Here is a 12012-nt window from a genome sequence, read left to right as displayed (position 1 = left end):
CTGGTCTGGAGCTTACTATGTAGCCAGACTGGCCTTGTACTGCCAATCCCCTTGCCTCCACCTCCAAGGGCTGGTATTGCAGGTGTGTGGCACCCCACTCCAATGGCTACTGTTCCAGGACAGACAACAGAGAATATCACACTCTGCCTTTTCCTCTTGTGTGTTGAGGACGTCACCTCCACCCATGAAGCATCCACTTTGTGGCTGGTCACTGAGGTCTTCACAAGCAGGGAGAGCATCCAACCGCAGTTTGAATGGAGGTGGGTTTAAGGTGCACCCACCAGGCCTGTCCTGGCGTGTGGAGTGAAGCCACCCCCCAAGAGGAGAGTTGCCAGCAAAACCCGAATCTAGATGACAAGGCCAGGAGCCCGGTCTTAGAGGACCCTGAGAGTCTGTGGTGGGTTGGAGGTGTGAGATGCCATTGAGCACCCACAGGTCACTGCACTGAACTGAGCGTTCAGAAGTGTGGAACTTGGTGACAAGAGCCAGGATGTCACAGGGGGCCCAGAGTGCGGCACGCAGCTAGCTGTCCCATAGGGCTCTCGGGCTGCAACGTGGACAGCAGGGGGCTCGGGAGGGCCCCTTGCTTGGAGCGGGGAAGGGCTGTCACTCCAGGCTGGGCTGTCACTGGAGGCTACCCCCTCCCTGGAGCAAGTTGAATAAAAGTGCAGCTGCATCTGTGAGGTCCTCTTAATGGGCTTAATGTTGCTGGAGCTCGGAGGCCGGTCATTTTGCTTCCCACGCACAGCTTTGAGGAAGAAGAGAAAAAAAAGGGTGAACAATGCCTCTCATCCTCTTCAGCAGAGGAAATAAAATAGTAGAAAAATAACAGAAATTATTGTGCAACTTTGCTCACCTTTAATTTTTATCCGCCTGCTTTCATGAGTCCCAACAATGTGCCAGGGTCCTGATTAATTTCCGGATAGTGGAACCTTTCGGGCGCTTGGCTCTAACAAGCTGCTGAGTAATTAGCGTAATGCCATCCTCTGTTCAAATTGCTCTGCTAATGAGGCTGACTGACAACAGCAGCATTAGCGGTTAGTCACAGCCTGGAAAGCCCCCAGGCTCCTTTGGTTTCCTGGGGGAGGGGTGTCACATCTGTTTGCAGCTGTGGTTACTGTACTGGCCCTCAGGACAGGGACCCCTGCACTCTTCTCTGAGGCTCAGCGGTCAGGGTCTCTTCACAGAGTTGACAATGGTGACCATGTCCTGTGTGCCCTCGTCTGCTTTCTGTGGCTGTGACAAAACTCTGGCCAAAAGCAACTTGGGGAGGAAAGGGTTTATTTGGCTCAGGGTTAGAGTCGAGCATCCAGGATCCAGGGAAGCCATGGCAGAGACCTAAAGGCAAGACCTTAAGCAGACGCACTGGAGAAACGCTGCTTACTGACTTGCTCCCAGGCTCATATTCAGCTACATTTTTAACTTAATTTAATTTAACTTTATTTTGAGATAGGGGCCTCACTATACAGCCCTGGCTTAGAAGTCACAGAGATCCATCTGCCTCTGCCTCCTCTGCTGGGATTAAAGGTGTATGCTAACATGTCCTTTCTTACAAGGCCGAGGCCCACCTACCTAGGGATGGTACCGCCCACCGTGGGCTGGACCCTTCTCCATCGGTTAGCAATCAGTTAGCCTCACAGACACGCCCATACAATAAAACAGACCAGTAGACTGTGGGACATGAATATTGGCTCCTGTGCCATTAGCACAGGTCAGGACGCGTCTCTCAATCCAGCCCTGACCCCATCAGAGGAAAGATTCACCCAGGAAACATCACACTGGAGAAAGTGGGTCAAATCGCCAGTCCCCCAATGTGCTTTACCCTTGATTCTGGGGGTGGAACCTAGGGCCTTGGATATGGTGGGCAACTGTCCCATCCCTGAGCTATGCCCCGCCCCCTTTGTTGAGGCAGGTCTCTGTGCATCGCAGCTGGCCTCAGACCCTGACTCGAGTGTCCCCTCGCCTGACTCGCTATACATTTTGAACAGGACAGAAGAACCAAACATTGTGTTTGTAAAAAGAGGAAGCTGTAGCTGTGATTCAGTGGGGAGAATGCCGCCCAGCATGGAAGAAACCCCAACTTCGATCCCCAGCTCTACATAAACTGCATGTGGCACACTCCAGAGGTGGAGGCAGGAGAATCAGAAACTCAAGGTCCTCTGTTACATGGTAAGTTTGAGGCCAGCCTGGGTTGTATGATTTGTATCGCAAAAACAATACAGCAAATCTTTGAAAATACAGTAGTGAACACCTCCTTAGAGGAGGGGCCTCTTTCTCCATAGCTCTCCTCATCTGAGAGCAGAGGACCCTGGGGACAGCAGCAGCTTCCGGATCGACAATGTGAAGTCAAAGCTGGGTGATCTCTCATCTCTGTCCTTGTTGTGTTTTTTTTTTTTTTAAGACAGGGTTTCTCTGTGTAACAACCCTGGCTGTCCTAGAACTCACTCTGTAGACCAGGCTGGCCTAGAACTCAGAGATCTGCCTGCCCTTGCCTCCAGAACGCTGGGATTAAAGGCGTGCTCCACACTGCCCTCCACGCCCCGCCCCCCCATGATCTCTGTCCTATTCAGTCTGTAAGAGCTCCCCTAGGAGGGAGGTCAGGTCCTGACTGTCTTCCAGGGTGGTCCTCTGCGTGCTGAGAATCAAACCCAGAGCTTTGTGCGTGCTCTGTCAGCACTCTGCAAACTGAGCTACAGTCTCAGCCTGAAGGTGTGGCTCCAGCTGGCCCCAGAATTGTGCTTCCTCCCTGTCTCTGCCCCTCAGCATTTGCCTGCCAGCATGTGCCTCCACAACTGCCTTGTTTTGTTTTTTGAGACAAGATCTGGATATGCATCAGACTGGCCTGGAATTCTGGATCCTCCTGCCTCTGTCTCCCAAGTGCTGGGTCTTCAGGTGTATGCCACCATGCCAAGCAAGTGGGGGGAGGGGTGCGGTTATGTCACCCCTGAATCTTTGACACTGTTTAAACTGTCTTCCATATTGACACTTTGTGTCTGCCCTGAGGAGTCTGAGAATGTTCCAGATGCAATCAGCAAGCTTGTGGCATGATGGTCCAGGTTAGGGCCTGGTCTCCATTGCTCTGTAGATGTGAGCAAAGCAAAGGTCAGCCTCCCTTTGGGGGATCATCTCCTAAGCTAATAAGCAAGGCCCCCCATTCCAGATCCCACCACCCCCGACATGTACCTCTGTTAAGGATTGGGCAGCACCAAGAACCGGGTTGCTGCCTTTGCCTCTGCTGAGACCCCGCCCTCCTACTGTCTCTCAGAAGGTTCTGGCTGTTCCAAATGTCCTTCTCCTTGTCTGTTTGTCCTGCAGCTCGCTCCTCCAGACAGTGTCTAATGGGCTGCGTTTATCTTGTCTGTTGAGGTGGTGGCCACGTGTGACTGCCCCCCAAGGCAGACACTCCAATTATTCTCTTTAAAAGCTGCATAAAACTCTCTGGCCTCCAGCGCTCCCTCGATGATGATGATGGCATTGTATTTCATGCCTGGTTCCACAAGGAGCCAAGCTGCAGTGGAACCGGCTCTGAAGTCGCAGGCCTTCACAGCTCTATCACTTTTAAAGCCTGTATGTCACCGAGGGACGTAGGGCTGCCTTTGAGGGTCCTTAGTTCACAGATAAGATAAGATGTAAAACAGACTTAAAGGGGAACCCAGGGAAACTCTCGGGAGCATTTGAGAGGGAACACCTGGGAAGGCCAGCTGGAAAGCTCCAGAGCTGTGGGCTGGAGGGAAGGCCACACTTTCTGAACTAGAAGACAGTGGGTGGGCCCAGCCCTGGACATCTGAGAACTCTGTCTGGGACAGGGACAGGATGGGGGGTGGGGAGAGAGGGAGAGGGAGGCAGGGAGGGAAGGAGAGACAGACAGACTGAGCCCTGAGGCTCTGGATATGTGTGTGACATCTCATTAAGGGAATAACTGTTTAAGCTGTCCAAGCAAATGTGAGTGGCCATGCCTGGGAACAAGCTCCAGGTTGTCCCAAATAGCATATTCCAACATGGCCACAGTTGTGACAGCAACAGAGAAAGTCCCAGATCAACACACTTTGTAAACACGTGGAGTGTGTGGTCAAAAGGGTGGGTTTCCAGCAGCGCAGGGGCGGGTCACTGCCAGGGGCAGTCGTTCTTAGCGCTTGGCTTGGTGGAAGCTGGGAGATTCCAAAAGGACTTACCTGCTTGTCACCGGTATTAGGTCACACAATGAATGACTATTAAGGAGAATGTGGTGGTTAATTTTCATTGTCAACTTGCCACGATCTAGAGTCACCTGGGAAGAGAGTCTCAATGAAGGATTGTCCAGATTGGGTCGGCCTGTGGACAGATCTGTGGGAAACAGCCTTGATTTTGTTGATTGATGTAGGTGCTGTGGGGACACCCTTCCCGGCAGGGGATCCTGAACGGTGTCAGTGCAGAGGGGGCTGAGCGCTCGCTTGCATGCATTTCTTTCTCTACTCTTAATGGTGGAGGTGACCCGCTGCTTCAAGTTCCCGCTGCCTTGATATCCCCACAAGGATGGACTGGGACTTGGAATTGCAGAGCTGAGCAAACCCCACTTCTCTTTTAACGTCATTTCCTGTCAGGATAGTTTATCACAGCAACAGGAAATAGCTAGGGCAGAAGTTAAAGACAGCCCAAAATCATCTGTCTCTGACTTGCAACATTCTAACTCTCCACAACCACAGAAGCACTTTTATTTATCCACGTGGAGAGTTTATTATAATAGAGAGATGAAGAGGCAGAAGGACAGAAGGAGGGAGAAAAAGAGAGAGAGAGAGAGAGAGAGAGAGAGAGAGAGAGAGAGAGAGAAAGGGAGAGAGAGAGGGATGCCAGAAGTACTTTTTAATTGCAATTTTTAAAAGTTTAAATGCATTTTAATTTTAGGCAACCTACTGTATTACGAATTCTAGTTGGTCAGATATCAGAGTAAAAGCTGAAAGACCAGAGAAGTAAAGGAGCAGCCACAGTCAGCTCTTACCTCCATGACTTCTCAAACCGGAAAGGAGCCGAGTTCTTGTCTCTGCCTGCCTTATATTCATTCCTCTCTCTGCCCAGTCATATCACTTCCTGTCTGTCTGTATAGACCTCCAGACCTCTATGGTTAATTAGTGGCTAGCTCCACCCTCTGATCTTCAGGCAAGCTTTATTTGTTGGAGCACTAACAAAATATCACCACATTTCCCCCTTTTTGTCTAAAATAAAAAAGAAAGTTATAACTAACATAAGAGAAACTATATACAATAAGTACAATAACTATATACAATATGTGCAAGCAATAATTTTGTCAACAATATCTAGTTCATTAACAATTGACAAATTCAGAGAAAATAAATAAGACCAATTAGAATTTGTGCTACAACCTACATGACACTTTGGTCTTAAATAAACAATTCCTCCCCTCTAAATAAATCATGGTCATAGTAAAAGAACTCAAGATGACATCAGTCTCCTTTGTCTGAAGTTCCGCTGTATGACTGACAAGCTGCATCCAGCTGACAGGTGACAGACTCCAGGTCACTGGCTCATTTGCTACTCCGAAGACTGGAGATTCCATGAAGAGCTTCCCCAACTTGAGCAGGTGGCTTTCCTGCCATACAAATGTCCTCCCTGGTTCAGTCTGGACCACCACAAAGACAGAAATTGCAGGGAGCATTTTCAGCTGCTCCCTAGTGTTGGTGTTATTTTTATTTATGTGTCTGTGTGTGTGCCTGCCTGTGTGCACGTGCACATAAGCATGCAGGTGCCTGTAGAGGCCAGCAGAGGGCAGCAGAACCCTGGAACCTGGAGTTAACAAGTAGTTGTGAACCACCCAACAGTGCTGGGAACAGAACTCAGGTCTGTTGCTAGAGCAACAAGTGTTTTTAACCTGTGAGCCATCTCTGCAGTCCCAGTCACAGAAGTTACAAGCTCTGTGGCACCTTAAGCAGGGACGTGGCTTTTATTTTTCTAGAAACTTCAGTTCATAGTCTCATCTTCTAGATGTGTCTTCAGGTGGGTCACAGTGTGGAAGTTTCTGGAACAGACGTTTTTTGTGTGCATGCGTGCGTGCGTGCGTGCATGCGTGCGTGCGTGCGTGCGTGCGTGTGTGTGTGTGTGTGTGTGTGTGTGTGTGTGTGTGTTTCCAGTGCATGCAGAAAATGCTGGCCCAGAAGCAAGGCTGTGTTACAAGCATCTCGTGTTATTTGCCTTGGCAGAAGGGAGTAAAAAGCCAGATTGGTGGGTTTTTGAAAGCCTCAGTCAGTGTGTGGAAAACAGTGCAGGCTTCTTTCTTTCCTTGAGTGATCTTTTGCTGAGGTAAGGGATTTTTCTGTACCAACTTTTCTCCCTGCAGGAAGACTTCAGACCAGACTCAGCCAATGGACACTGAGAAAGGGTAAGAAAGGTACTCAATGAGGAATGCAGCTCAGGGTTAGAGCAGTTATGTACAAAGCCCTGGATTTCATTCCCAGCAACACACACGTCTCTGATTGCAAAACAATTTTTTGTTTGTTTGTTTTTCCAGATGGGGTTTCTCCGTGTTTAAGCTCTGGTTGTCCTGGATCTCTCTTTGTAGACCAGGTTGGCCTCGAACTCACCAAAATTTGCCTGCCTCTGCCTCTCGAGTGCTGGGATTAAAGGCGTGCGCCACCACTGCCCGGCACATTTTTTTTAGATTAATGTATTAGAGGTTTGAGAGATTTGCCTACATGTATGTATGTGCACCACGTGTATACCTGGGTGCTCGTGGAAGTCAGAAGAGAATGCCAAATCCCCTGGAACTGGAGTTCGCCATAGTTGTGAGCCTCCGTGTGTGTGGGTGCTAGGAATTGAACCTGGGTCCTCTGCAGGAGCATCAAGTGCCCTTAACCACTGGGCCAGCTCTATCCCTGCTTGTGCGAGTGTTGGCTTTTGTATCCGGATACTCCGATGAACTCATCTCTTGGTTGTAGTAGCTTTGTGTGGAATGTCTAGGGTTCTGCTGTAGGTAATTTACTAGCCTGACTGCCTTAATATGACTCCCTGGCTGATTTCTCCTGGATGCTTCGAGGGTCTGATTTGATGTTTTATTTTCTCTTCATTCTCTTTTTGACTTGCTATATACTTACTAAAAACTTCCTCATTCAAAACCAAAAGCATGACTACCATAGATCGTTCCCCAGATATGGTCTGTATGCAGAACTAGTGTATGTGGTGAGCGTGTGTGTGTTTGCCTGTGTGGGCACAGATGGTGTGCAGGTTTGTGGGCACATGTGTGCATGGAGGGTCTAAAGTTGATGCCAAGGGCCTTGTTCAATCACTCTTCCACCTTATTCATTGAAACAGGGCCTCAATTAAGTGCAGAACTCACTAATCCGACCCTTCTGGCCTAGCCAGCTTGCTCTGGGGAGCCCCCCTCTGACTTCGGAGGCTGGAATTACAGGCAAGTTGTCATTCCAGTCTGGCCTTTCCGTGGCTTCTGAGGCCCTGGACTCTGGTCAGCTGGCGTGTGTGGCAAGTTCTTCATCCATTGTGGTTCCCGACCCCCAGATCTTCTTTTGTAACCTTGGTGCCTCTTGTTTTTCTTGTCTAACGACCTGGAGTTCAATGTTGAGTATTGTGTGTAATAGAAGACCCTGCCCTGTTTCTGACACTGGAGGACAGGTTTTGGGATTTTTCACCATCTTACTATGCACCGGGGCTCGGCTTGAACTCAAGAGCCTCCCGCCTCGGGCTCTTCCTTTTGCTTTACCCAGGCAGAAACCGCAGTTGTCCAGGGAGACGCTCTGAAGTGCAGAGGCAGCTTTTGTACGGTTAGCATTTGACAGCAAAAACAGGCCAGCAGCCGGGAGTGGCGCCCCCTAGTGTTACAGCTCTTGGGAGGTACAGCTTTTCTGCGGGTCCGGGAAACTGGGATTCCTTGATCATTGGCAGCAGCTAGCATTGCAGCTTTGGTGTGGTTTTCCTTCTGCAGCTCTTTACATCTTCCTCTCCTTCAGCCCCAACTCTTGGGCTCTTCTCTGCTTTGACGTTCCTGTCCTGACGACCACGGCTTCTTCGGCGGCCGAGCGACTGGTCTCCTTGCCGCTTTTGCAGCTTGACCTGTCAACTGCTGTGGCTGCCGCTGCTCCATTGGGCTGGCAGCCAAGCCTTTCCTTGCTGCTGAAAGCGTAAGCCCCCCCCCCCCCCCCCGCCCCGAGGCACACGAGTGGCCAGGCCCCTCCCCTGAGGACCTCCAAGCATCAGGTTACATCCATGGAACACTCTAACTGCCTTAACGCCTGGGTGCAGTCCCTGCCCTACAGAGTAAAATGCCCAAGCTCTGGACTTGAAATCCCACCAATCCACACCCTGGAAACCTCCACCCTGGAAAGCTCTGCTCCCAAAGAAACTCTATATAAACCCCATTTTCTGCTCAGTTCTGTGCTACTTCTCGCCTGAGCAGAGGCAGCCTCCCTCCTGGGGTTTTCCCCGCTGAAATCTCTTGTGTGAGGTTTGTTGTGCAGTGTGATTTTGTGGTATTCCTTGGCTTCTGACTGCCAGGAAGCCTTTCCCATCAGAGCTGTAACACTTACTTAGGGTCTCACCTTCTAAGGTCCAATTGTCCATTCCTCAGGTAACTTATCTGGGATTAGCTGTCACAAGGCCATTGTCCTAGATAGGAAACATCTAGTCCAGTCGCTTTCAGATCCTACCACCAAGGACGAAATTCTATCCTTTCTAGGGCTGGCTGGCTTCTTATGTTCCTGAATTCCTTTCTCTCTTCTTGCCTGCCCCTTATATGAGGCGGCCCTCACACGAAACCCTCCTGTGCCCATTCCTAATCCCTTTTGTAAACTTCAACAGGCCCTCCTCAGGCCCCAGCCTTACATCTTCTGAACTTAACTCTCCCCTTCTCTCTCTGTTACAGAAAAGGAGAGATATGCCCTTGGGGTCCTGGGTCACCAACTGAGACCTTCCTTTGTGCCCATTGCATATTTATTAAAAACAACTAGATCGTACTATCCGAGGATGGGCACCTTGTCTGTCTGCACACTCTGGTCCCAGCTGAACTTCTTCTGTGCAGATCAGAGAAGTTAACCGTTAGCTCACCTGGCATTGTTTTCTCTTCTGACACACAGTGCTCTCCAAACACTACCCTCTTCCCGAGCTCTCTCTTCAGGTAGCATTGATGGAAGACACTGCACTGACTTTCCAGCCATACCCATCTCTTAACATTTCAAAGATCTTCCTTTGACCCATCCCAGAATACTCTCCATCTCACTCGTGCATTGAGACCCCAAAATAATTATAACCTCATCCTACACATATACACAAGGCAACGCTACCCCAGGCCACCAGAAAATGTTGGTTGTGTGTCCCTCCTGGGTCAGCTCACGACCACCATCCATAGCCCCACCCACAGGACTACTAGATTCTTACCTCACCTCTCTCAACTGCTCTGAGCCAAATGCCATACCAAGCCTTCTCTCTCTCTTCAATATCGCAGACTGTTTTAACTCCTCAGGGACATGCTTTATAGGCACACTGGATCCCTCAGACTATAATAATATTTTGACTCTGAGCACTGTCCCCCAGCCCCCATGTCCGAATGTTCACAAAAACTCGACTCTCTGCTGCACTCAGGGTTTACTGCTGCCTACCTGCCAGGACTTGTGTCCTGGTGTTCCTTCTCCAAAATTAGAGTGGTGCCTGGTGAAGAACCCTTGCTGATTCCCATCACAGGATTAATAGTGGCATGGCGTGACAAAGGAGCCTGTGCTTCCTCACAGTCCTGGGTATAGCTGCTGGTGTTGCCACTGGAGCAGAGACTGACTACGTTCCTTGCTAGTTACCATCAGTTTCCCCTAAGTCCATCCAGTATCTCCAACGGGTGGCTCAGACCATCCTTACCCTCCAGGGCCAAACAGACTCACTGGCCGCCATAATGTAAACAGGTGAGAATTAGATTTATAACAGTAGAGAGAGGTGGTCTTCATCTCTTCCTCAGGAAATGTTGCTTCTATGTCAACCAGTTGGGTATAGTGAAAGATGAGATCATACAACTCCCGACAGATCTCCAAAACCGTAAGAAACAGCTCAATGCCTCTGGTTAGTGGATCACTGACAGTCCAATGTGGAATTGGACAGTATCATTCTTTTTTTTTTTTTTTTGGTTTTTTTCGAGACAGGGTTTCTCTGTGTAGCTTTGCGCCTTTTCCTGGAACTCACTTGGTAGCCCAGGCTGGCCTCGAACTCACAGAGATCCGCCTGGCTCTGCCTCCCGAGTGCTGGGATTAAAGGCGTGCGCCACCACCGCCCGGCGGACAGTATCATTCTTAACCCCCTTTCTCCTCTTCTTTTTTTTTTTTTGTTTTTTCGAGACAGGGTTTCTCTGTGTAGCTTTGCGCCTTTCCTGGAACTCACTTGGTAGCCCAGGCTGGCCTCGAACTCACAGAGATCCGCCTGGCTCTGCCTCCCGAGTGCTGGGATTAAAGGCGTGCGCCACCGCTGCCCGGCTCTCCTCTTCTTAACCCTACTAGTCACATCCTGCCTTATAAACTTCTTGTCTAGATTTCTTCAACAGACACAAAAGATTTCTATCCAGATATTTTTATTAACATAATTTTCATTGATTCTTTGGGAATTTCCCATCATGCACCCCAAATCCCATTCATTTCCCAGTCCTTCCATGTTTACCCTCTACCCTTGTAGGCTCCCTCCCCTAAAAGAAAATTAAAGAGAGAAATATAATAAAAGAAAGAAATGAAAAACCACTTCGGTCAGTCCCACGTCTTTCCTGCCTATCACATAGTCATTTGTCCTGGGCCTTGGGAGCTGCGGTGTAGCATGCAGTATATACACCCTTTTGCCCAGACAGCTTTACTTGCAAACGGTCATTGCAATGAGTTGTTGGTCTGGTCAAGGCCTCTGGCTTCTGGTGTACCATCGATACTGGATCCTCACAGAAACCTCTCTCAGATAACCCACTGTTGCCCAGAGTCTTGCAGATCTTGCGGCTATGGTTACCAAGTACCAGTCCCTTCATGTGCTCCAGCAGGTTATAGATGGGGTTGATGTTGGGGTGGGCCAATTCAAAGCACATGTGGGCCTGTGTGGTAGCCGAGTTGGTCAGTGTAGACCTCCACTAGGACCTCCCCTCCAAGTGAGGGGTCAGGGCCAGCTCTCCCTCGCCCATGCCATCGGGTCCAGCTCTCCTGGCATGGATGGTGAGGGATGGAGTCAGCTCTTTTGTGTGCGGGGCCAGCTCTCCTATTTCAGTGGCCAGCGAGGGGGAGGGCAGTTTTCCTAGTGCCGTTGAGGGTCTCAGAGGTAGCTTTCTCAGGACACTGGGGCCAGTTCTGCCAGGAAGTGGGGCAGCATTCCCACTGAGGTGGTCTGCAAGGAGTGGGACCAATTCTCCAGTGCCCAGGTCACCAGGGCCAGCTTTCCCATGGCCCCTAGTAGTAACACAGGCCATGGACATCATCATAGACCCTGGCTGTGGTAGGGCCACAGACCCAGACATGGCCGGTGCAGCAGCACAGGCCATCACATGGCCCCAGGTGGCAGCATAGGCCACCCATAGCTGCTTGTTCCTCATGCCCTCACATCTTCAATTCTGCTTCTCTTCACAGTACATGAACTGCTCTGCCTCTCCTCTCCCATTTCTCCATCGCATACCTGTTCATTGTAGTGGTACCTGTCCACCCGGGTCGCTTGGTGTTGGGCAGACCATCTAGACAGACTTTTAATCAGTTGCTATTACAGGATTACTGGCTCCTAGCTACAGAGCCAGAGGCCAGCGACTCCTGATAATATCCTAATGGTGAAAGTCAATTTTTTTCCAAAGGATTTCAGTGTCCTCATTGAACAGAAAGTAGTCCAATGATAGCACTGTTTCCCCTTTCCCGACTCCTAATTATTTGTTGATAATAAACAAAAAAAGGGGGAATGTAAGCCCCTTGAGGCACATGAGTGGCTAGGTCCCTCCCCTGAGGACCTCCAACCACCAGGTTCCACTGACAGAACACTCTAACTGTCCTCATGGCTAAACACAGACCCTGACCTACAGAGTAA

The sequence above is a fragment of the Peromyscus californicus genome, unplaced genomic scaffold (assembly GCF_007827085.1).
Source record: "Peromyscus californicus insignis strain IS unplaced genomic scaffold, ASM782708v3 Scaffold_4__1_contigs__length_199733344, whole genome shotgun sequence".
NCBI classification, from domain to species: domain Eukaryota; kingdom Metazoa; phylum Chordata; class Mammalia; order Rodentia; family Cricetidae; genus Peromyscus; species Peromyscus californicus.
The sequence above is the reverse complement of the archived record's forward strand: the minus strand, read 5'-3'. Positions refer to the sequence as shown.